General features: G+C 53.5%; 1 protein-coding gene across 3 annotated transcripts in view; it reads right to left on the minus strand.

Moving 5' to 3' along the window:
• The window catches only part of PIK3R5 (phosphoinositide-3-kinase regulatory subunit 5), a 58497-nt gene extending 40486 nt beyond the window's left edge, over positions 1-18011 (minus strand). Inside the window, exon 1 of one of the 3 annotated variants that reach the window (XM_040530288.1) lies at positions 17899-18011. The gene's annotated coding sequence lies outside the window, so the exon portion shown is untranslated. Of the gene's footprint in view, positions 1-949; positions 1078-17898 lie in introns of those variants that run through there. The other 2 variants (XM_040530290.1, XM_040530289.1) reach the window with 2 other exon arrangements.
• Positions 18012-23144: the final 5133 nt, after the last annotated feature.

Raw genomic sequence — 23144 nt, forward strand, 5'->3', positions numbered from 1 at the left:
AGCAACCGTGGGCGCTCGCCTCCCTGCCAGACCGCTCAGCCCTCGAGCTGAGAAAAGACAGTGTCTGGTGGTTACAAAAGGAACCGAAAGCCCGCAATAGAAACCAAGAGCCCCGGTGCCATGGCATGGCGAGTGACCTCTACGTGCCTCAGTTTCCTCCTCTGATTGCAGAGGCAAGGCCCCCGCCGCAGCACGCCCCGACAGCCCGTGTGCGAAGCGCCAGCAGATGGAAGTGACAGCATTATTCTCCTGCCATCCCCTTATTAATTCCTGACGTAGCCTTCCCAATCCCATTTATGACCCTGGCAGGTAAGGCTGGCAAAACAGGCCATATCAAAAAGCATATTAAATATATATATATGTATATATATAATTTCACAGATATTATTTCTAACCCACAAGAACCACTTGCCTTAACCAAGATATCCTGCCATGGGCACCTCAGAAGCACAGCACCCAGATACCCATCCTCGAACCTCTCCAGCAGTAAAAACAACGATGCACAATCAGAGCAGCTCAGGCAGCAGCGAATCAGAGAAATTAAGCTGCACGTGAGAGGGACACATTCTCAACAGCAGCACACGCAGGGGAGCTGCAGGTCTGACCGCTAGCACCAGAACTGCCTCAAAGCTGTTTTTTAAAATCCAAATTCCTAAGAAACAAAATAGAGAACTGCCTTGCCCAGACTATTGCAGCAGCCACTCAGCTCTGTAAATCTAATTAATGAGCCAGGAAAAAAAAAAAAAGTGTCATTCGTTTGCTAACTACTTCACCCAGGATTGCCAAATAGACAGATAAAGGATTTAGCTGGGGCCCTATTCCAGCCAAAGGAGCTGGGAACCTGGCAGGGATCGCAGAAGATTAGAGAAGGGTGAAAGGAAAAAAGAGGAGGAAAAAAAAATCAAAATAGATTAGCGCTTTCCAAATGCAAGCATGTAAATCAGCTTACGCTTTGTATAATGCCACCGTTGTGAGCGTCTGGCTGCGGGTCTGCTTACGGCACCGCGTCGCAGTGCAGAAGTCCCGGCTGAGCCGCGTTTTATTTGGGCTCAGGAATCTCACGCCACCAACTCCCTCACAAAAACAGCGGTTTTGTTTTTACCAGCTTTGTAAATTCTCACAGGAAGCCAATTAGGGGAAACCTGGGAACAGAGGAAGATTCATAATTGCAATTAAGGCTTCAAAGTGCTTATCCCAAGTGCGGCTGTTAAAATTAGAGCCGGGGAAGAAAATACCTTTGAAACCTTGAGCTTTCAAACACCCCCAGGCTGGGAGTGCTTCTCACTCCATAACAGCCATCCCCTGGCAGGCAGGAGCTCACCCGAGGTAGATGCAGGCAGGACTGGCTCCAGGCTGCACCACCCCTGCGGGCACTTTCATGCATCTGCTTCCTGCCTTTGGGATGAAAGCTCAGCCCTGTACACATGAAACCTTTCCCCACACCACCATTGAAAGCTTTGGTGTCAAAAGAAGCCTTTGCTCCATCTCCGTGATGTTCTCAACTTGTAGGACCTCTCCTCATCATTGCAGCATCCCCAGCAAGGACAGAATAGCTTGCAGACTAAGCTGCCTATGGGGATACCAGAGATTTGGGTTTAAATCTATCTGCTGCTATCAAAGTGACCCAATGATTGGGCAACACTTATTCCTAAGACCATTACCCTTCATATTGTCATAAATGAAGACATCCTCTTAGAGGGTCAGCAGTTTCAGCAGTAATCTGCACACTGAGAAGGAATGGCTAAACAATCCAAAAAAAAATGTGTTTATTTGGACTGCTCTGCCTATTTGCAAACCAAAACCCAGGACAGCAGCTCAGCATAAACTGTGCTGTGGCTACACCAAGAGCTGGAAAACCTGGCTCTGCAGACACTCCTGCAGCAGCACTCGCATGGACTTCTCTGTCACGATAGGTTGGAGGTGGCTCTGCTGGCTGTGCTTTGATTTTCAAGGACAAAAGTTCCAGTTCAAGTTCAAACATCATCAGGGAGGTGCTCCATGTGCTGGAGCTGACCCTTACCTCTCAGACAAAGCTGCAGTCAGGTCTTGGCTTGAGATTCACAACCCAACCAAGCAAGTGGTAGGAGCCGAACCATGCCTTCTCAAATTAGCAACCCTGAAAGAGGCAAAAACTGAAAGTACTCTATGATCTGCCCTAATCTAACATTCCAGTCTGTAGCCTGGGCTCGACTGTTTCAGCTTGCAGCCAAGCAGACCAGCCCTATGGGTAGCTCAGTCCTCCAGCAGCAGCTGATCAAGATCAGGGCTTTTTGTGTGTTGGATGGTGTCGATGATACCAGCAGGACTGGCCAGACGCTTCTAACTGAGATTACAAACTTATATCCAGTGTATGTGTATATACATGGTCCATAATCTTATATCTAGTCCAGTCCTTCTCTTACAGAGAAGCTCAAGTAGGGAAAGCACAAGTTATGGGAATAACACATCCGCACTAGGACAACCTGCAGCCTGGTACTGTCAGCAATACATTGTCCCCCTTCACCTCCCTCAGCAGAAATGGTGGTGGCAGACCATGACATGGCCCTGAACATTCAGACTTGCTGGTCCAGCATGCTCTTGGTAAGAAAAAGGGTTGAGAAGAGCTGAGAGAAGAAAAAAGTGACTCACCCAAGGTGTTAGGGCAGGCCCCTGGTAGACCTGGAAGAGACCACCAAGGTCTTGTACCAGCCATGGTGCTGGACTCACAGCCAGTCCCTCTGCCTGCCCTCACTGCCAGCAGGCACAGACACATCCCTAGTGATGGCACCTGATCTACAGACAGCACTCCCAGCACACAGCTTTCCTTCCAGCCCCTCCTAACCCCAAATAGCCCAAGAACATCATAGTGCTCCAGTAGCAGGGCTGGGGTAAAGGATGCAAAGCCCACTCTCCCCTCAGCACGGACACATGCTCTTCCTCCACCCAGCCCCACAAAGCCCCTGGTGCTTCCATGGTGGTGGCACTCATGCCCGGCGTGGAGGAGGACAGGTCCTCTGTGGCTGTACATGGACCAGGAACCCACAGCTGCGCAGTGACTTACCCTTAGTCATCTTCAGCCATAGCATGCCCCTAAACACATCTGCTTTCCCCCATGTGTTCACACCAACTTTCTCCCGATGGCCTCACACATCCCACCAGCTGCCTTATGCCACAGCTGAGTCATTCTCAAGGATTTTGTGGATGATGCTCAGGGTCTACTGCAGGATCTGCCCTGTGGCCTTGGGAAGTCATTTGTGTATCTGGAAATGTATTGGCTTTATGTATTTTTTGCATAAGCTACTTTCCCTGTGGTGTTTTCTCCCTACCACTGAGCACGTAGGACCTGGTAATCAAATGAGGTCAAAGAAAATTCCAACCAAAACCCCAGCAGCCTCAGTCCTTCCCCAGTAGCAGCCGCCAGCATCCGAATGAGCATAGTCCGGGTGTGGATGTTCCCTGTCCCTCCTCCAGCAGAACAGGCAGCAGGAGTAACCCCATGGGACCAAGCGACAGGCCACAGGCAGGGCTGACGTCTAAGCCAGCCCAGCACAAGCAAGGACGTGGACTTCCAGTCCCCAAGGGCAGAAGAACTGCCGAGAGCAGCTCTCCAGAGCAAAGGTTGTTGTGGCTGCAGCCCACCCGGCCCCCACCTCTCATTACACACCGAGCAGACTTCCCGTCTGAAGAGGAAGCCGCAAGGCGTGCGGCTGAACCCCTCAGCACAAAAACATTCCCCTCCCCGCCGGCTGAAGCTCGGGGCTCACCCATCGAGATGGTTTCCAAGAGCAACCCACACTTCTGCATTTTCTACGGAGATCTTCTTACTTCACCTTCCTGCGCGCGCTGGTGCCAAAAGGAGAAGTGCCCTGGCGCCGGGGGAAGTTGTGCCACCATTTCCTACTCTGGATGATGATTTCACTCTCCTGCCACATCCGAGAGCCACACGTGGCACCCGCCACGCCGCGCCAGCGAGCTGCACGGCTGTTAACATGCAAAGACCTCTGGTTTGGGCCTGGCAGTTCCAGGAAGCCGAACAGTGGCTTTTAACAAAATATGAAAACAAAGACCACAGGCAAATGACCCAGCCAGAAGTAACCGCGCTGCCCCTTGGCACTTGCTAGGCCGGGGGACACCAAGGCAGGTGTGCAGCTGGGCAGCGGACAGGCTGGGCCTAGAACCACACGGGAAGGCCGCAGCCCAGGTCCATGCATTGACACTCAGAGAGTGTCCAAAACTGCAAAACTCCCCCAAAACTGCAGCACGCATGGCTTGGTTGGGCTCACACAATCCCCAGGAAAGAGACAAACCAACCACCACTGACAGACACCTGAAGGCAAGACTCTTGCCTCCACTTATCTCCAGGGTTTCCACCCACTTGCTCAGCGTAGGTGCCAAGGCCAGGATACACACGCACCTCCCACAAAGCTTAGGTCTTTCCTTTAATCTGGTCAGCAGATCCAAGGATCACTCCAACAGTTATATGGAAAAGACTCATTACAGTCATAAGAGTTTGGGGGTCTGCTGACAACAACAGAATCATCATCTTTAGAGGACAAAATCTCCGGTCTCCCTTCTCTGAAGGAGTTTGCTAAGCCCCAGCATCAGAAGCTTCCTACAGCACAGAAAGAGAAGGCTTAACATATTCCCTGCTTTAAACTTACTGCTGTAACCTTATCACCAGAGAGGCACCTTTAGATATTTTTAGAGGTAATATCTGCTGGCACAGGAATTACAGTGCATTAATTAGCAGAGAGGCACATACTGACAGTCACAAGGTCACAAAGCAACATCCATAATTTACACTTCCTTGGGAGTTACTGAGAAAACAGGACATACGAGAGCCATCACAAGATCTCACATCTTGAAGAGTTCCGAGCACAGAGGTTCACATTTCCCCAAAACAAACATTAGCAAATTTAATTTCTCAGATGGCCCAAATCCTCAAGGACTGCAAAACTCAATGGGGGTTCCTTGGCCATGTTGAGTCAGTCCCTAGAAAGAAATTCATGGGATTACAAGACCGTAACGCAGCAGTCTGATGGCTCAGGAAAAAAAGAAAAATAATGGGTGATCAACATTTGCTCTCCTCAGGATAAACCACTATGGAAACACGTTTATGTTTTAGTACTAGTGGCCACTCATGCTCCCCAACAGACATACACAGCTTCAGCTTTTTGGATGCCTGGGGTACCTTAAATCTGAGAGCTGGAGCCATCGCCTTCATGGCTAGTTAGGACTAGAGAAAGTTTTACATTGATCAGTAATACAGATGGGCAGATTCACTTTCCTCAGCTATTTTGACTGTTCCTCAAGAAGTTCATAGCCTGACTTCACCCTCCCCACCCTCTCTTCTTCCCAAGCTTCCTCCACCAGGTAAAAGTTACTGGCAGGGAAGCGTTAGAGTAACTCAGGCTGTGACAGGACCTCCTGCGCTTCCCTGCTGCCTGCACTGAGACCATCAGCTGCGATAACCAGCTGCAACCTCAGAGCATTGGACCAAGAAAAGGTATCACACAGGTTTCACCACCACTGGGCAGGACAACCCTGCTAGAAGAGTGGATTGAGTAGGATAGCTTGGTTCCCCTCCAAAAAATCCCCATAGCACAGCTGCTACAACAGACAGAACTGCTGTGGGATGCAAGACTGACCGAGTCAATACTCACCACCATCAAAACAAAAAACTGTGCCATTATTTGCTCATAAAATGCTTGACCATGACAAGGATTCAGATGAAATTAAGTCATCCAGAGCTGGCTGATGGCTAGGTCAGGTCCAGAAGTGGTTTATTCCTATGCACAGCTGCTCAGTCAGACTCCCTTTCTGCCAGAACGGTATCCACCTTCTCCTCTGAACACCAGCAGCCCTGCTGGCAGCCCCATAAAGGCTCTTACCAACACACTGAAGCACACAGTGAACAAAGAAAGCCATGAATAATACCTTTATGAACCTGCTGCACACCCAACATATCAAGGCAAGGAAGACCAGCAAAAATTCTCGGTGTCTTGTTTCTTCCATCAAGGTATTTAAGGCTGATGACTTCAGGATTACCATCCAGTCAAAAAACAATGGAATCCAAGGCATGAAGCAAGATAACTGAGGAAAAAAGAAAGAAGATCATCTGGCGACTTTGGAGAATCCACATCTACTGTCTGCTCTATTATAAAGCTCTGAAGTGATACTGAGTCCACCCCAGGGGTAGGATTCATCTCCTTCAACTTCACCTATACAAAAATAAGGTGAATTTCTAAGCAGACCAACATCTACAGACAGCGAGGGCACCTGATGTAGACGTCAGCTCATCCCAACCAGCTTGAACCCCTCCACGGGCAGCCAGCAGACTAAGGTACATTAGAAGCCCACATTTTTAGGCAGGCATCCTTATGCAAGACGACTCCCATCCTTGTTCCCCAAAGCTGTTTCCCACATGCAAAGCAGGAATAACCACACTTCCTTCCTCACCCAGCAGTTGCATGACCAAATGTTTCAGAGCCTGTAACAACCTCAGACAACGCAATAATGGGAACATGGAAATTGCAGTAGAGTCACTCAGTTTAGCTTTCACTTCTTTCACCCCCAAACTTGATTCATAACAAATAAAAGCAGAAGCCAATGCTTCTGCAAGTGACTTTATCCACTCGAGACCTCCAGGCCTCCTCACCAGACTTCCACCGCTGGTGTAAGCTCTGAGGAAGAGTGCCAGAGGCTAGACGGAGTAGCTCTCAATAAATTACTGACCCAAGAAAACTTTACAAGCATTACTTTCTGTCCACTTAATTTTCTGTTTTTACAGCAGAGACTTTTATTTCCACCTTGAAAGACAGACCTTGTGCTTTAAAGCTGCTTGCAGTCCATTTAATGGAGCCAGTTCACCGATGAATGGCATTAGAATACTGATCATCCAGAAAACACAGACAAATAAGAACAAATAAATGCGTAATTATTTGGAGCACATGAAGGCTAGCAACAGATAGTCACAGACACCAAGAGGCTGCATGCATGGTTCAAGGCAACAAAGGTGTGGTTTCCACCCAAGGATGCGTTAGCTTTCAGATAGAGCCACAAGACGCTACTGAAGTCAGTAGCAAAAGGCCCATCAGCTGTGTCAGGGCCAGTCGGGGCCCTCCCTGGGGCTATTTAAGAGATCTGAACTGTGCTGCAGCCAAGCCCCCGTTCACCTCTCCTAGAGCGGTGGACGCAGTCTGTTCCCCGACCTCCCAGGCTGACTGACACAAGCAGGGTCTGAACCCACTGCAAAGGAGCGAGGAAGGCTCCAGCACCCAGCCACCACAGGGGGCTCACTAGGTAGCGCTGCCCTGTGGGGCTGTCACAGCACAAGGCTCACTCCTCTTCTCAAGAGAACAGTTCAGTCATTTTTTGAGTTTAAAAAAAAAAAAAAATTGGTGGGTCTACCCTGTAAGTGTACAAAATGGAACGACAGCAAAATTTTAGTGATTTCAGAGTGAAACCACCACGTCTCCTGATGATGAGCTTCCCATCGCAGTGTAACTGACTAGACTCCAGATCCAGAGAGCTGCACCAAGAGTTTATTTCCACTTCATGGAGCAGAAAAAGCCGTCTCCTCCTAAGCCTTACCAGAGATACCAAGGTATAGCATACTGCTGTATACATGGTGCAAGAGCTGGATGTGGGCTGAGTTCGCAGGCAGGCTCAGCTAGCTGCCACACCAGGACACACCCAGAGGAACATGCTGGTAGTGAGAAAGTCACAGCAGACACCCAAAACCTGAACGTAGACTAGCAGCCACAGAGGTGGCAGGGCTGAAGGCATTGCCAGCAGCTTCTGGGCAATTCTCAGCTAGTTAGGAGAAGTAAGATGATCACAGAAGCAAGTACAAGATGGTTTCGCAGCATCACTACCACCTTCCCCATCAGCAGTGCTGGCAGCAAGCGAAGATATGGGGTGGAAATAAAGGAGAGCCCTTTTCCAGCCCTGGGGTCCCGGAGGAGCTGATGGGAGGCACACGAACAGCAGCCACAGATGTGGGTGCTGGTTTCAGCCCTCTGGGCACCTTCAATTTGCAGTGGGGGCACAGCACCCAACCTCTTTAACACTGGACACCGAGCAGACCAGCAGTAGCTTTTAGGAAGCCAAGGGACCTCCCAGAGACAGAATTCAACAGTAATTGAGAGAGGACTGCAGCATTTCGCACCAACTTTGCGTCTTGACCAGGGCTCAGACCAGTCACTTGGAGGTTTGTTGCTTCCATGTTCAGGCCTGCACTTGAGAGCAACTATGGATTTCCTTCAGAAACAGAAATAGCCTGAGATGCGTGGCAGACTCATACACACTGAAGAGATTCACAAATTATCCTGGGACTTTCTGTAAGCAAGTGATTCCCTCGCTGCGAAGTTAGCGATGCGAACAGGGCACGGAGACCAGAGGCCCATCAGGCCCTGACTCCAGCAGTAATGCTGACAGGAAACTGAAACCACAAAAGCGAGACAGTGTCCACTGCAGAATTGTCTGCAGATCTCCCTACCAACTATTCTGCAAACTGAGACTTCCTCTTGGCTTATTTTTAAAATGTTCTTTTTTGCAATTACCACTTTTCAAGACAGGATCTCATGCATTCTTAACAAACAGATAATGGGGGAATTCCACTTGCTGCCCCTTTGAAGACATGATGTATTTAGATGCCGAAAAATAAGAATCTCTAAATTAGTCCCACCAAGCCATCACCGAGAAGAACAGTTGTGATGGTGCCTTCCCCCTTTCTCCTAAAAGACATTTCTCTTTATGCAGCCTCAGTGACTCACCGCAGGTCCTTTCAATCAGAGATGTTCTTATCACTGGCAAGACGCTGCCTTCACCTCCAGCTCGAACCATGGGCTGCACTCTTCATCTCCATACACCATTATTTTCAGCTCCTGTAAGAGTGCTCGTGAACTGCTTGAGTCTCCAGCTTTTGAGAAGTGAGAGGCATGGGGAGCAACATGTCTCCCCACTGTTCTTTGAATTAGGTCAATTACTTCTGGCAGTGATTTCTGAAGGAAACTGCAGAAGTCCCACTCCTGGAGATGCTGAAAGACAAGCTTCAAATTGCAGGACAGGGATAAAACACGCCCTGCTTGGAGCGGAAAATGGGATAAATGCAATCACAAAAAAGGCTGCTGTAAAGGGGAAGAGAATTATCTGTGCCCATGCTCTCAAGGGCAGAAAAAGCAGCAACAGACTTGATTCAAGTGACATGAGCAGAGTGGCCCCTGCCCAAGGCCAGGGAGAGACCCCCAGTGGCCCTGCCAGTCCTGCAGCCTTTCATCCCCATCGCCTTTTCAATCCTCCTGCCTGTAGGCAGGTGAGGACCCAGAAATCTGTGGAATTTCTTGGATTTCACCATTGTAAAGTATATCTCGACATCAAAAAGTAACTTCCTAAAAAATAATTTAAAAAAAATTTAAAAATCCAGCCTTACCCTATGCTTCCTTTTATCTCTTCTGTCAACGCTTTCCTCACCTTCCAAAACACCAGACCAAGGCCAGCGGGTGTCAGCACCTCGAGCTTCTCTCTCAGAGGCCAAGCTGACCTCTCCTCTCTCACGTGCTGGCAATAGCAGGTCTGCCACCCGCGGTGCCTGCACCTCCCTGGCACCCGAACGCTGCACTCGGCCAGCCTCTGCTGGGCACAGATGGCTGCCCCAAGGCATCAGCAACCCCAGCCCCATCCACGACCACTCAAAGGACTGCATGGGCTTGGCAAAACTCAGCAGGGGTAAGAGAAGCCTCTTCTTCTCATTAAAAATCACCAGAAATGACACACATCTGATCTGAGTAAGAAAAGGCCAGTTAGACATACTCACTCCTCAGAGAGGAAACGTGCTTGTTCCTGGCATCGATTATGAAAACCCCTCACCACATGATGCAAGAGTTAATTTTAGTTCCTATCACCCCTTATCCCGAGAGCGAAGGCTGAAGTTTCACCCAACACCACAGCCGATTACAAGTTCGGTGACAAGCGAAGCCCCAGGAAGATTTAGGCTGGAGACAGAGATGGTCTTCGGCACAGCCCGGCTGGGCACTGAGTGCCAGCAGCGTGCGCCTCGGGAGTGCCGAGGCTGCTCTGTGGGGATGTGGAAGGTGGGAGAGCTGTGTCTGTGTGTCACAGGAAACAACTGAGGGAGGGAAAAATTCAGCAAACGCAGAATTTAGAGGAAAAAGGTGCTTCCCACAGAGGAAAAAAAAAAAAAAAAAAAAAAGGGTGGCAGCCCAAGCTGCCCTTGCCAAGAAGGAACGGAAGGACACGACTGAGAGCATCAAGTGGTTCCGTTCCTCCCAACGCTCACTGGTGTGGCTGCAAGCCAGTGGGACAACACAACAGGTCCCTTTGGGAGGGTTCTGGTGGCCACTCACATGGGGCAGAGGGGACAAGACTCCAGGTGCTCCCATGCCTAGCAAAGAGACCCTCCCAAAACCATGCAACCACATCTCCAGCCTGGGAGGGAGCCTGGTGCCGGCTACCTCTGGGCATGAGCCTCAACCCCAGGTGTCCCATGTGCTGCCTTGGGCCGCCGCTGGGCACGTGGGGCTTCTTCAGGCATGACCCTTGGGGAAAACAAACACTTTTACTGTGGAAGGTTACATATGGGTACACTATCGCATTTAGAATAGCATCAAACAAGTGGAAACAGTGATACCGCCTTATCACAAAAAATCACCATCAGCTATTTGTTGTTCCACTGACTCGGCACTTTCTTCTGCCTCTCCAAACTCTTCCTAAGACTTCTTGTCCACCCCCAAAAAAACATGACATTACTCTGCTACGCTGGCTCAGTATTTCTTGGGGTTTCCTTTTGCATACTTTTTAACATTCCAAAAGCATCTTTATCCCCAGTCGGGTCCAGGACCGTCCCCATCCCCCAGCTGAGCAAGGCAGCACAGAGCCCACACAACCAGGAGTCCCCCACGGTGGAGACCCCAACCTCTGCCCCACGCTGCCTTCCCCCTGTGCCACAGCAAGAGCCGATGCTAATTTCTTCAGCCTGTTTGGAAAAACAAGTTTACACGTGAGATTTCAATTGGCTCTGTCTCTACTTAACTACTCCAGCTGTGAAACAAAGCAAGTGAGAGACAAAGCACTACACACAAGCAGCATGACCATTTCAGAGGGCTTTTTGTGAGCTTTAATGCCAAGCCCACTAAATAGATTAACTTACAGCATAAACAAGCAAGTAAATCTTTCCCCCAAGGCCCTGTGTATCCAAAGGAAGCTTTAGAAGTTACTTCCTGCCATTGTGGAGGCCCTGCTGGGAACCCAGGAGCCTTTTCAGTCCCTGGCTTGGTTGCCCAAAAACTTCAGATTCGCTTCCAGCACCGCTGGCTGCAGCTCCACAAAAGACAGATGATGGCGAGGACGGCTTTGGCCATTCCCCATCACCCTGGGGCAGTGAGGCAGTGACTGACACCTGCTTCCAAAGCTCATGGAGAGGTCTGAGCCCCACTTTGACCAGAGGAACCACCGGTACCACTGCAGCACCATCACAGTCATGAGAAGAAAGGGAAGCTCCAGGTGAGGAGATAGACCACAGAGGGCTGGGTGTCCAGCCGGCAGCAGGATGCCAGCCCCACCATGTTGTTCAGCCCTGAGCATCTTCAAGCTCCTCAAAGCACTGAAATACCACATCAGCTTCTGCATTTGCCACTGTAGAGGGAAGCGACGAGCCCGTGGCACAAAGCCTTTTCAAGCCTTGTGTTCACCTCTGGGAAGAAGCAGGCCCAAGCTGTGCTGGAAGGCACCACAGCACCCCAGATGTACCAAACCCCGAAGGTCTGGAGAAGGAAGGGCTGCACAAAGGGAAGGCGATGGGACCGGAACGCTTGGGGCAGCCCTGTAGCGGTGGGCGAGGTCCAAGCCCCTGAGCTCTCCCTCACTGAGGGCAGGACCCCAAGCTGGACCATCCTTTGGTCTGGCCTAGTATGGCCACCAGAGCAACATCTTCACCAGCCCAAAAAGCCATGGAGAAGACAAGCCAAGAGGCATCCTCTTCTCCACATGAAGGCACTATCCACCACTCTGTATCCCTTCTCCCTGGCTCACTGACTATATTTGAAGGTGACATGCCACCACAAGGGGCACTGAGCACCCCATCCATCCCCAAATCGCCTCCAGCCAGGTAGGCACAGCCCTGACCAGCTCCCACGTGCAGGACAAGTCACCAGATCCTCCCAGTGACACGCCACAGGAGCAAAGGGTGCACAAACTCATGCGGCACATGCATCCTGAACGCCTTCCAGCCCTTGGTTCCTCCCAGGATGGGTGGTGGCGTCACAGGGCCCTCATGCCGGCTCTTCACAAGGAGCTGAGTTCCTGGGAAGTGGCCTGATGGAGACTCCTAAACGCAGTTTCCACAGAGCTTGGCTTCCCCCTTCACCCTACAGCATCGTTCTACAGCTGCTGGTAGTGTCCTGGTTGGAGACCCCCCATGGGAGGCTGTTGAACACTCGCCAGTGCCCAGTGCTGTGAGCCAGCAGGTCAGGGGCCACCACGAGCAAGGTCCCCAGCAAACATGGACTTAAACCCACACAGACACTTCTTGACTCTGCCCAAGTTCCCTAAAGGATCAAACACCCCCCAGCATTCAGACCAGATCAACCTGAGAGTAATTTGCATCTAAAGAGCAGTCCTTTGGGGACTTCAGGCTTGGTGGGATGGATTGCAATCCCGCTAATTGATCCAGGGAGGCAAACCTCAAGCAGAAGCCCTCCGAGATGAGGAGGACTCACAGCCATGGCCAAGGAGCAACAGCGAGGTCACCCAGGGCTGGGTCTGCAGGGCTGGAGACCGCTCGGTCACACACCAAGCACCCGCACCCGAGCGCCACCATAACCGGTGTATACGCACAGCCACGTGCGTGCACCGATTTGCAAGGTTTATCAACACAAAGACACCAAGAATGAAGAAACATTTGTGAAGTTTCACATGTACAGATTGCGAGAAACAATGAGAAAAGGGAAATGCCACCTGAAAGGACAAGAGCTTGTTTGCAGAGAAGCCTCTGAGCCGAGGGTTTAAATAGACACAGCGTTGGGGGAAGCAGCTGAAAGGGGAAGCGTTTCATCCTAATTTGAGACGAAAAAGAAAAGAATAGGCCTTTGTGGAAGAGATGAAAAACACTTTTGCAAGTTCAAGACAATACTGTCCTTCCTAAGTGTGCACACACCAGACGTACACCCATGTGCTGCGTTTGAACATTAACACAGCTTTAGGATGAATATTTTAAATGCCTTGATGTTACAGCCCCAAACCCTCCGACACAAGATAAAAAGGGAGACAGATTCCCTATCGCAGCACTGCTAAGGACAGTCACAAGACCAGGCTCAAAGCTGACATCATGACCGCGGGGGGACAATGCTCCAGCATGCCGTGCATTCCCAGGCGCCCTCATCACATGAGCTGCTCACTTCTGCTTACCGCCACCCGAAATGAGGACCAGCAGCATTTCAGGAGCTGCTTTCACCCCAAGCACTACGGGAATTTTAGGCAAAGAAACGAAGCATTTGAGGGAAAACCAAGCCCCATTCCCATCGAGCAGGGGATGGTTCCCAGCAGCATGGAGTCATTAAGAATTGTCACGGCCCCACGGGACAGCGTCACCCAGCCAGGTAGCGTTTTCTAATTCCGCTTTTAACTCAGCAGTGGGGTTGTGCTCACATCTGTTGGCCAAAACCATCTGCAGCACTTTTTACTGCCCGGCACAGCTGGGAGGCAGCATTGGAGCCTGCTCCAGCACCCAGGGGCTCGCCCGGCCCCGTTACGGGAAGGGCACAGCGCAGGTGGGGGCGCTGAACCACGCAGCTGTCCCGGGCAGGATCCGGCCTCTGGGCTCTTTCTTACCAGCAGGAGACTGGAACCTGGGTGAACTCTCAGATAGGGCAGGTTAAATACAGCAATCACACTTGAGAGGGGAGCACATCTGAGCCGAAAACAGGCAAGCCTCAGACACGAAACCCCACCAAACACCCACAGCGTCGCACTGCCTTCATGCCCCTCAGAGCCAGCTCTCCTCCTGCTGCCTTCTGCAAAAGCGGCTGAGCATCTCCGCCTCCTGCAGCACGGCCGGGCCGCAGCGAGGGAGCAGATCGCCCGACCACGAGCCGAGGGGGCTTTTTTTTTTTTCCTTTTCCTTCAATGGCAGGGCTTGAAATCAGAGATGAACGAGTCTGAAGGAGCTCACGCCTGTCCACTCATGTATTCCAGATGCACACGCTATAATCACGGCTTGCCAAACAGGATACGAGCCGTAAGAAAATAAAGCATTTTATCTACAAGCTTTTCCAAGAGGGTATTAGAAACAATGGGGAGGAAATACAAAATTAACACTAGAGAAGAGCAATTGGCAGTACCCCTCGTGAGCCTGTTCTTCATTACAAGGCTGCCCATTCAGTAGCTTTCATTAGGAAAATCACATCTCGGAGCCATTCCTGACAGTGTCCCTATTTCCTAATTAAGCTTTGCCAAAGAGCCGCGTCTTTTCGTTACCGCATGGCACACAATCACAACAATTACCATTTCATCACGCTCTGGCTGCTGAAAACCCTGCAATTAACGCATCCGAGGAGTCATACAGACGTGTCACTGGGGAGACAAGTTCTCACGTTGTGTTAATTGGCGGCCAAAGACGAGATCATAAGGAAGGGAACACTGGTTTTCAGGGGGTTTCAGTCCCCATGCTGAGAAAGTCGCTGAGCTTCTCCCCGGGCTCCCACCCAGGCAGATGGAGAGGGCTCGGTGCCAGAGTGGGTGCTGGTGGAGGGTCCTGCCCACGCCCTCATGTGCATCGTGCCCGTGGCACGTTGGCTCCACGACTGGCTGTGCCTTCAGGAGAGCAAACAGACCCACTTGGATGCACACAACATGGGATGGACACAGTCCTGGGTGGTTTGTGGAGACCTCCAGAGACGGCTTTGGGTGGGTGGGCACCTTGCAATGAAAGGGCTGGCAATGGAGAGGGGACAAAGGTGACCCCACGCCACCTCCAGCCATGCCAGGAGTCCCACAATACTGAGCCTCTTAGGGAAGCAGAAGAGGAGAGAAAGAGCATGAGTGGCAGAACCTGGGTCGCATTCACAGGTCACATCTTCCTCCTCTGCAGTCAGGAGCGCCATTTCCAGCCCCAAACACCTCCCCGTCAGGTGAGCATGGCTGCAAAGCTGCAGCTAGGGAAGAAGTGTTGGGCTGTGATGCAATGCCTATGGGGGACACAGTTTCCGTAGGGAACTTGCCCTTACTTACTGCCCATTACAAGTTCAAAGCAGAGACAAGAGAGGAGTTTAGAAGCAGCAGGAGACCGTCCTCACTCAAAAACATCCTTGGGGCACTCACCTGAGCAGCTCTCCCCCAGCAAATTCATGCACATTTTCCACTTGCAAAATAATAATGCAAAAACAGGCAGCCCCAAACCAGGAACAGCTCAGCGGTCACCCAAAAAGAGAAGTTGAAACTGCCCCAGGTGAGCTACGGCATGGCAAGCCTGCAGCAGTCCCTGCACCATTACACGGGTGTCACAGCCCCGTCCCCATCACGGCTGGAGCATCGTGCTGACGGCAAAGCCACCGCCGCATCCCTCAGCCCCAAGGGCCAATGCGGCGCAGGCAGCACGCTCTGCCGGGGCAGTGCACAGAACTTCTCTCTGATGCTTTTATCTGGATTCAGTTCTTCTTTCTCGGTACAAAACTCACATCTTGATTTTCACGTTCAGCAAAAGGCACAAGGTGACAGTTTTGGTTTGCTTTTCCCCAAACTGGGGTGCCCTGATCTGCAGGGGCGGGGTGAAGGGTCTGGCCACCTGCACCATCCTACAGCACCAGAACCTGCAGCACTGGTGAAAAGCCCCTACCCCAAATCCATCCACCCTGCCACGACAGCTTCTCCCTCTGCAAATCACCTCCAGCGCTTCAGCAATCCCCTTTCCTCCTGCCCTGACTGGGCTGTGGAGCTGCAGGAGAGCCCTGGCAGCGCGGCATGGAGCAGTGAGCATCCCTTTTGCCTGTCGGCAGGACCACAGCACGAGGCTAAGCCGGCCCTGGACCACGTAGGCCTCCAGCTCACAGTGCTGCAAACCATGCTCTGCACTGGCCGGATACCTGCAGGGCATCCTCCAGCACAGCTCCAGAGGATGCACCCTGGCCGTCGCCCTCCAACCTCCTGCAGCCGCTGTAACCGAGGGATGCAACAGCTGCAACCACTGCTGCTAGGCTCTCGCCCTTTATCGTCTCATCTTTCTAGGTTTAAGCTCTAATCTGAGCAACACCCGCAGTTCCAAAACACTTTGCGATTGTGTTGTGGAAACAATTTGCAACTCCATCCAATTTTTTTGCTACGAGCATGAAACAGCCAAACACAGACCCATCCCCAGCACACACACACACACACAAAAACCAAAGCACTGACATCCTGCACGTTACCTGAGTCTGCAGCCTCTGCATCTAACCAAGATTTAGAAAATTACTACACATCGAAAACCTAAATAAATTGCAGCTGCTTAGCCTCAGCCCCTTCAACAACAGGATAAGCAGCACCAGCCTGCAGCTGCCTGAGCATGTTTTTGCTGCAGTCAGAGTAGCAACATCAGCACCGAAAACAAGCTACTAGCAAAGCTAACGGGTGCTGGGGTAACAGTGAGATTTTAATAAACATGAAAACAAAGGTCTGAAATCTCTTTTCTCCCGCTTTCGTTAGTGATTTGAGTCAGCCTGGCCTTTTCCTCCCCTAGGGCTTACACCATCCAAAGCAGCTAAACATCTTTTTGTGGAGGTTGCTGCAGAAGTGAGCAGAGCAGGAGGCCAGACTGGATCCGTGCGCCCCCTGGTCAGTGCTAAACGGGGGCCACTGGTGGCACCACAAGGCCCCGGAAACACCCGACCAAAATGCTCCTTCCTGGGCACGAGCATCGGCACAGGCTGGTGTACAAAGCAGCACGAGGACATCTCAGGGCTGGCGCGTGTCCGGACACCAGTGCCGGAGGGATGACATGCCGCTGGGCTTGTCACATCCCAAACCACATCCTGTTGCCACAGCAAAGCCCTGCCAGGGTCACATCTCTGCCCTGCTGGGCTGTGGGGACGCTGGGGTCCCGAGGGTGAGAGGAGCAGCAAGTGACCCGAGGGGCCCTGAGTCCCTCCAGCCTGGCAGGGGGAGCTCCCGGTGACACCGGGTGACTCACTGCCACCCCCGCCAGAGACTCTGCCAAAACTCCAGCCAGGTGCCGGAGAGCCCCCGGGATTTCCCGGGGACCCATGCGCTGTGGGGTGGTCCCTGGGGGCTGAGCTCCACACCTGGGCCCCAGGCAGCATCTCTGTGGGGCAGCAGGAGAAAAACAAGAGCACGCAGTCCAGAAATGAGTCACGGCAGTGGGGCCCCGTCCCCACCAGCAGGCACAACAAGCTGCTCCTGGCCGCAGACCCCCCCAGGCTGCCAAGGGAGCCAGATGGAGACAGGGTGAGGGGTGCGCCCTTCCCAGGCTGCAAGGGGACCCACCACCCTGGGGCCATAGGGTGACCCCCACCAACGGGTGCAGGGTCCTCCCTGGGGTTGCAGGGACCCCAGGGAACCCCCCTGCAGGGTCAGCCACAGGGGCTCCCCCAGGGCACGCACACCCCTCCCAGCTGAAGGGAGTTCTCCAGTTCCATGGAGGATCATTGCCCCCACGCAGTTATTTGGGCACCCCACTTAGCAGCCCCCCCACCCCCCGATATCACACGCCCCCCGCAGCACCCACCGGCCCCTCGGTTACTCGGACACCCCCGTTACAGGGACCCCCCCCTAGAGCCACCAGGCGGACAGAGCCCCCCGATTACAACCTGCTCCCGGTCACACGCGGGGGGCACGGCCCCCCCGGTTACACCGACACCCCCCCGCCCCCGGGGGGCTGCAGCACCCCCGCTCCCGACCCCATGGGGTCCCCACCTGGAGGGCGGCTGCCGCCGGCGCTCCCTGCCCATCCTCGGCGCGCCCCGCCGGGCTCCCCGCCGGGCTCCGCTGCGCTGCGCTCCCCGCGGGCGGCACCGGCGGCACCGGGCGGGCGGGCGGGAGGGGCCGGCGGCGGGACCCGCCCCGCACGTGTGGCCCGGCCGGCCCCGGCCCCGCCCGCACCTCCGCCCGCCCGGCAGCCGCTTCCTCCACCCGCCCACCGCCCCCTCCATCCAACTACCCAACCTCTCAGCCACCCACCCCTCCATCCACTCCTCCACCCATCCGTCCATCCATCCATCCATCCATCCATCCATCCACCCATCCACATATCCATCCACTCATCCATCCATCCATCCATCCATCCACCCATCCACATATCCATCCACTCATCCATCCATCCATCCCTCCATCCATCCATCCATCCATCAATCCATCCATCCCTCCATCCATCCATCCATCCATCCACACATCCATCCATCCCTCCATACATCCCTCCATCCATCCCTCCATCCATCCCTTCATCCCTCCATCCCTCCATCCCTCCATCCCTCCATCCATCCATCCATCCATCCATGCACTCATCCATCCACCCACCCACCCACTCACCTCTCCATCTCTCCATCCGTCCCTCCCTTCACCCACCCACCCACTCCTCCCTCCCTCCATCCCCTCACCACTTTGTCTTCCATTCCTCTGTTCTTCTATTCATCTACCCCTCCCTTCATAACCTTCTTCCTTTCACCCATCTATCCATCCCTTCATCCATCTGCCATTCTGACACCTCATTCTTCCATCCATCCACCCACCAAACCATCCAGCCATTCATCCATCCATCTCCCCTTGCCTCTATCAGTCCCTTTCTCTCCCTCCAGCCATCCACTTCTCCATCCCTCTCTATCCATCCTTCCATCCATCCCTCCCTCCCTCCCTCCATCTCTCCATCCTTCCCTCCAACTCTCCCTCCCTCCTTCCCTACAGCCATCCCTCCATCCACCTCTTTGCTGCCTCATCCCTCCCCCCCTCCACTCCTCCACCCTGTGTGACCCTGTTCTCCTTCCCTCCCTGCTCATCCCTGTTTCCCTGCTGGAGAAGCCCTTGGCACCTCCCCAGCACTGTGAAGCCACCCATGGCCGGGCTGGGTGACAGCAGGCTGGGGACACGCTGCTGCTTTCTGCTCTGGTGGCACCTGGAAACAGCCTTTCCTTGGTGCCTTCAAAGGAGCTCCTAAGAAAGGGCCCGTGCCAGCATCGATCACGGGCAATGCTCTCCCCCAGCGTCTTTCCGACAGTGCATCTGCTGCACGGGGCCAGATCCAGCCCAGCTGATGTTGCGGGCAGCGGCAAGGATCCAGCTCTGGGTTTCTTTGCGGGTTTTCATTTTTCAGAAGAGAGTGACCGCTGCTACGGATGCTCTGAGACTCGAAAACCGCTCGGGCGCTGAAATAGATGTGGGTTTCGCAGTGAGATTCCAGTGAATTTTAAAAAAAGCAACCAGAGTCAGAGCCAAAATCCCCCGTAAGTGCTGATCCCCGGTACAACTGCCCACGGCACACATCGCGCGGGACACTGTGCTCTGAGCCCCCGATGCCACCCGTGCCCTGCAGCACCCTGGGGCTCGCACCGGGTGAAACCCTGCGGTGAGGGGACGGAGCTCGGCCTTCGCCAGCTGAGCCGCCCCGGCGATTCAGAAGAAATTCAGCAAAAATAACAGAGAGGGGAAAGTCTGGTGTCTGTCACGGTGCCACCTGCCTTGCACAGCACAGCACCCAGGTGGAGCAGGCGGAGGTGGGAGCGGCACAGCTCCCTGCACTGCTGCCTCTGCGAGGCCAGGGCCAGGAAGGGCGGCAGTGGGTTGGGGAAAGGCTGCTGGGCACCAGCCCGGTGTCGGTTTTGGGGATGCCAATCTGACCTCTGACGCTCCTTCTGCTCCAATCCCACCTCCACATTTCTTCCCCAGCCCTTCATGCTTATCCCCAAGCCAGAGGAATCGGGATGTCAGAAGGCTAGACCAGCAGAGGCCACACTGCTCAGGCTGTTAGAGCTGCCACTCATCCCCCCCGTCCCTCCGGCTCCCACCCCATGCGCTGTGCATGCCGTCATCGGCTTGTTTTGCTCCTCGGGGCACGCGGCATGAGGAAGTTACCAAAACTGGTGACTCAGGGGGCTCGTGCCAGCCAGAAGGAAGCAGAGCAGCGCAGGGAGGTGCTGTGCCCTGACCCTGCTGCAGTGCGCAGTGACAAGGATGACAAACAGCAGCATGGTGGCCACCGGACTGGAGCAGCCACCCTGGGGGAAGGGACCCCAGAGTAGAGGTGCCTCCAAGGGACCTGAACGCTGAGCTCCTCCTTATCACTGAGTTTTTCTAATTTGAGGTCAGGGGACCCTGGGGACACCTGTGCCATGCTCCAGGGTGATCCCAGGTGTCTTTTCAGGTCCTCACAGGGAGCAAGGGAGGCAGCCCCAAGCCTGCTCCGGGTTGGTTCAAAGCAGGGTTGCGCTCAGGGTGTCTGCGGTCCCACTGACAGCGATGCCAAAGCTCCAGAGCACACTGGTGCCATCAGCACAGTACTGCTGAGCAGGCTGGCAGCCGGCTCCGTGCATCTCAGCCGCTGTCACCCAGCCCCACAGCTCTGTCCCCTGCCCTTGAGCTGCCCGCTGCTCCAGAGACCCGTCTCAGGAGGGGGAGGCTGAGGCTGCACTCCAACGACACCAAGAGCTAGAGATGTGGGTTCTCAGTACCACACTGAGTTCCAGCGAAGGTGCCAGAAAAGCCCCCACCCATGCAAATCGATTCAGGGAGCAGAGATCTGGTGTTCACACCCGTGTCTCCAGGTGGAGGTTTGCCACCATCGTGCTGCTGCCTGGGTGCCGCCTGGGGACCCAGCCACCTCTCCACTTCCAGACGTCCACAGGACACCACCTCTGCTCCAAAGGATGCTCAAGAGCAGATACAGGGCTCAAAGATAAAAGTATTTGGGCTTAAACTTTCCACAAGTGACTTCAAAGCAATTCATGGAATCTCCTGGCTGGAACAGGGCACTTCCTTCAGCAGAGAAATTGCCACACAAAACCCCTTTGGTGATAGAAAGTGATTTCCATAGCGAACATTTCTAAGCAAATCAGGTTTCCGACACATGCAAAGGGACTGGGGTGTGTGAGTGGCGACGTGCTGTAAACACTCCCCGCGAGAGTCCCCAGTCAGTCTGCTTCCATCAAATCCTTTCTCATTTCCAGCAATGTGAATTCACAAACCCAGATCTCCTTTTCCCAGCTTCTAGTTTCATCCCTCGTCCTCCAAACCATCCCCAAGACACCACCTGCCTGCTCAAAATGGGCTCGCCCCTAGCTGGCAGGGTTGCTTGGAAATTTGGCTCATCATCCCACCCCTCTCTGCCCGACACACTTCTAGCAGGCACGTACGTGCTTCCCTGAATTGACCACACGCTGCCGGGTCAGGCTGAGCTGCGTGGAGTATTTCCAGACCGGTGTGAGAAATTCCTGGAAGGTAGTTTTTCTGTCTCAAATATTGCAGTATCGGTTTCTGCTTAGAATACTGTAGTTACAGGCCACATCTAAGCATATTTATTCTTGATGGCTGCCAGTCAGAGTAATTAGTTCAGTTGGGAATGTCCTATTGATAAAAATGCTTCAAATCTAGGTGGAAAAAGAGCTTGTGAGGCAAGACCAATCGCTGAGCTTTTTGTTGGGGCACTAACAAACTCTGTTCTCCATCTCCACTTCTGCAGCAAGACCAGGAGAGGTTTTAACACGAAGTTACAAACCAAGCAATTAACGACACTCTCTGCGAATGCCTCTTTTCAAAGATGATTTTTTCTTGTGCCCGTGTGCCCCTGTGTCCCCCCACCCCACAGCAGTGGTTCCCAGTTGCCCAGCGGATGCCAACGTGGGGACCTCAGGGACAGGGAGCACTGTGGGCGCAGTGAGAGCTGCAGGTGGCTTGAGCCAGTGCTGCAGCAGGCAGAGGGGAGGAATTTCCTTCCACAGCCCCCCGTCCCCCCAGGGATTTGCCCCCCATCACACGGATGCACCGCCCAGCTCATCCACGTCCCAGCTGAGGGGTCCCTGTGTCTCAGCAAGGGGGGAGCAGCAGGCTCAGGAGCTGGGAATTGCCCGAACATCCCACACAGGCTTCCCCCTTCCTGCAGCAGCTTTCCACTGGGTTTTTGCACGCCTGTGTCCCTGGCCCCACTGACCCTTTGCAGGAAGCCCGGTGGAATGTCCCCTTGCCCTGGGCAGCACCTCCGCAGACAGAAACTCTCCCCGCGCAGGCTGTGATCTCCCTTCGCCACCTCAAATTCCCCCATGCTGGCTCACATCTGCCCTGAAGCCTCTCCCCCACCCCAAAACCTCTCCCCCACCCCAAATCCACCTCAGCCCAGTGCAGGAGGCACTGGCACATCATCCTTGCATGGGTCACACCAGCACAGAAATGGCACTGGAGCCTGGTGGCAGCTCCTGGGCTGCATCAGGGCAGGACTCAGCTGAACGTTAGCCAGGGAATGACCAGGACAGGGAGCAAAGCCGACTACGGGATGGGATATCCTCTCAGCCAGAGAGGTGCTGGGGTGTTCTTGATGGATTCAGGCCCAGCCACACACTGGAAATGCAAAAATTTAGCTCCAAAAGAGGGCCACAAAGTCATCAAGCTGGAGTTGACCATGAACGTGGTCCAACGGCTGCAGACCGCAGCCAGCACATCTCCCGAGGCTGTGCTCACATCTCTTTAGGATATGTTCTCATCTCCCAGAGCTGTGTTCTCATCTCCCCAGGATGGGCTCACATCTCTTTAGGATCCATTCACATCTCCCAGAGATGCACCCGGGGCTGCTCTGCCCGTGGCTGCAGAGGCTCTCGGTGCGCCCGTTGCTTCCTTCTCTGCCTGTTCCCACAATGACGGAGCCCCACAGCCCCAGCTCAGCACCCCAGGCCTATGCCCACTGCCTGCGCAGCTTCAGAGGGAAGGGGAAGCAGGATCCAGCAAAAAGGGAACCTGCTTTTTCTCACTTGTTCCTCCCACGACTTGTGTTTTTCATTTCTCTGGTGCAATTTAAAGGATACTGAAAGATTGCTCAACACCACCTGAATCTGACCCTTGAGAAACGAAAATGGGCCATAGGCTTCGGTGGCGGCAGACCTGACCTCAGACCTTCCCCTTCTGCCTTCCACGCAGGAGGTGAAAACATGACTTTAAACGACCTGATCCTGCGAAGTGATGAAGGT

This window comes from Cygnus olor, chromosome 18 (genome assembly GCF_009769625.2).
Source record: "Cygnus olor isolate bCygOlo1 chromosome 18, bCygOlo1.pri.v2, whole genome shotgun sequence".
NCBI classification, from domain to species: Eukaryota; Metazoa; Chordata; class Aves; order Anseriformes; family Anatidae; genus Cygnus; species Cygnus olor.